This window comes from Penaeus japonicus, unplaced genomic scaffold (genome assembly GCF_977035675.1).
Source record: "Penaeus japonicus unplaced genomic scaffold, GWHDUDI00000001_assembly GWHDUDI00000042, whole genome shotgun sequence".
In the NCBI taxonomy this organism is placed as follows: Eukaryota; Metazoa; Arthropoda; class Malacostraca; order Decapoda; family Penaeidae; genus Penaeus; species Penaeus japonicus.
Genome location: NW_028234444.1, coordinates 19,822,482 through 19,824,902, shown reverse-complemented (window position 1 = coordinate 19,824,902; position 2,421 = coordinate 19,822,482).

Genomic DNA, 2,421 nt, shown 5'->3' with positions numbered 1-2,421 from the left:
GAGAGCAATAAAGTCAGAGAGAAAAAGAAAGTGAGACAGAGAGAAAGAAAGAAGGAAATAAAGAGAAAAGAGAGAGAGAGAAAGAGAGAAGAGAGAAGAAGAAAAAAGAAAAGAAAGAGAGAGAGAGAGAGAGAGAGAGAGAGAGAGAGAGAAGAGAGAGAGAGAGAGAGAGAGAGAGAGAAAAGAAAAAGAGAAAGAGAGTGCGAGATGGGGAACGAAAGAGGAGAAAGAGGAGAGAGAGAGAGAGAGAGAAAAAGAGAGAGAGAAAGAAAGAAAGAAAGAGAGAAAGAGAGAAAGAGAGAAAGAAAGAAAAAGAAAGAGGGGAGAAAGAAAGAGAAAGAAGAAGAGAAAAGAAAAAAAAAGAAAGAGAAAGAAAAGAAAAAAGATGCAAGGGGGAAACGAAGAGGAAAAAGAAGAGAGAGAGAGAGAAGAGAAAAAGAGAGAGAAAAAGGAAAAAAAAGAAAGAGAGAAAGAAAAAAAAAGAGAAAGAAAAAAAAAAAAAAGAAAAAAAGAGAGAGAAAAGAGAGAAAAAGAAAAAAAGAAAGAAAGAAAAAGAGTGCGAGATGGGGAACGAAAGAGGAGAGAGAGAGAGAGACGGGGATGGGCTGACTGACTGACTGGTGTGCTGGCATGCTGGTGTGCTGGTCTGATGAGCAGCTTCAATGCCAGGCTGATGCTGACTCACCGAGCATCGCCACCTTCCTTCCCTTCCTGTCCCTCCCTCCCTCCCTCCCTCCCTCTCTCCCTCTCTCCCTCTCTCGCGCTCCTTCACACCCCGGCAGCCCATCCCCCTCCCACCACCCCCTTCTGTCCCCTTCCTGGGGGCTCTGTTTTTTCGGGGTCTCGCCCTCTCTCGCTCTTTTTTTCTTTGCCTTTTTCTCTGCCCCCTGTCTCTTCTCTCCCCCCCCCCCTCTCTCTCCTCTCCTCCTCTCCCCTCTTCCCTCTTTTCTCTCTCTCTCTCTCCGCTCTCTCTTCTCTCTCTTTTCCCTTTTTCCTTCTTTCTCTTTCTCTTTCTCTTTCTCTTCCCCCTTTTTCTCTCTCTTCTCTCTCTCTCTCTCTCTCTCTCTCTCTCTCTCACTCTCACTCTCAACTCAACTCACCTCTCCTCTCTCTCTTCCCCCCCCCCCCCCCCCCTCCCCCTCTCTCTCTATCCTCAGCATCTCATCTCCACCTCTCTCACTCACTCCCTCTCCTTCTCTTGCTCCTTCTCCTTCTCCTTCTCCTTCTCCTTCTCCTTCTCCTTCTCCTTCTCCTTCTCCTTCTCCTTCTCCTTCTCCCTCTCCCTCTCCCTCTCCCTCTCCCTCTCCTTCTCCTTCTCCTTCACCTTCACCTTCACCTTCACCTTCACCTTCACCTTCACCTTCTCCATCTCCATCTCCATCTCCCTCTCCCTCTCCCTCTCTTTCTATCTCTCTCTCCCTCTCTCTCTCTCTCTCTCTCTCTCTCTCTCTCTCTCTCTCTCTCTCTCTCTCTCTCTCTCTCTCTCTCTCTCTCTCTCTCTCTCTCTCTCTCTCTCTCTCTATCTCCTATCTCTCTCTCTCTCTCTCTCTCTCTCTCTCTCTCTCTCTCTCTCTCTCTCTCTCTCCCTTCCTCTCTCTCTCCCTTCCTCTCTCTCTCCCTTCCTCTCTCTCTCCCTTCCCCTCTCTCTCCCTTCCCCTCTCTCTCCCTTCCCCTCTCTCTCCCTTCCCCTCTCTCTCCCTTCCCCTCTCTCTCCCTTCTCTCTCTCTCTCCCTTCCCCTCTCTCTCCCTTCCCCTCTCTCTCCCTTCCCCTCTCTCTCCCTTCCCCTCTCTCTCCCCTCGCCCTCTCTCTCCCCTCCCCTCTTTCTCTCCCTTTCCCTCTTTCTCTCCCTTTCCCTCTTTCTCTCCCCTCCCCCTCCCTTCTCTTCGCTTCTCCTCTCTCTCCCTTACCCCTCCCTCCTCTCTCTCTCTCCTTCTTCGCTCTCCCTCTCCTTTCCCTCGCCTCTTTTTCTCTCTCTCTCTCCTTTCCCCTCCCTCTCTCTCTCTCTTCTTTCCCCTCCCTCTCTCTCTCTCTCCCTTCCCCTCCCTCTCTCTCTCTCTGTCTGTCTCTCCCTCTCTCTTTCTCTCTCCTCCCCTCTCTTGCTATCCTCCTTTCCCTTCCTCAGCTTTGGCCTACCGCCTGCCTGTCATAGCATCTCTCTCTTGCTCCCTGCCTATCTGCCTGTCTGTCGTCTTGGCCTTTCTGTCTGTTTCTGATCTGTCTTGTCGTCTGCCTGTCTGTCCTGTCCTTCTGTCTGTCTGCATGCTGTCTGTCTGTCCTTCTTGCACTGTCTTCTGCCTGCCTGCCTGCCTGCCTGCCTGCCTGTCTATCTGCCTGCCTGCCTGCCTACTAACATACATACCTACCTACCAGCCTGCCTCCCTCTCTGCTTCCCTCCCACCAACCTACCCTCTTCCTCTCCC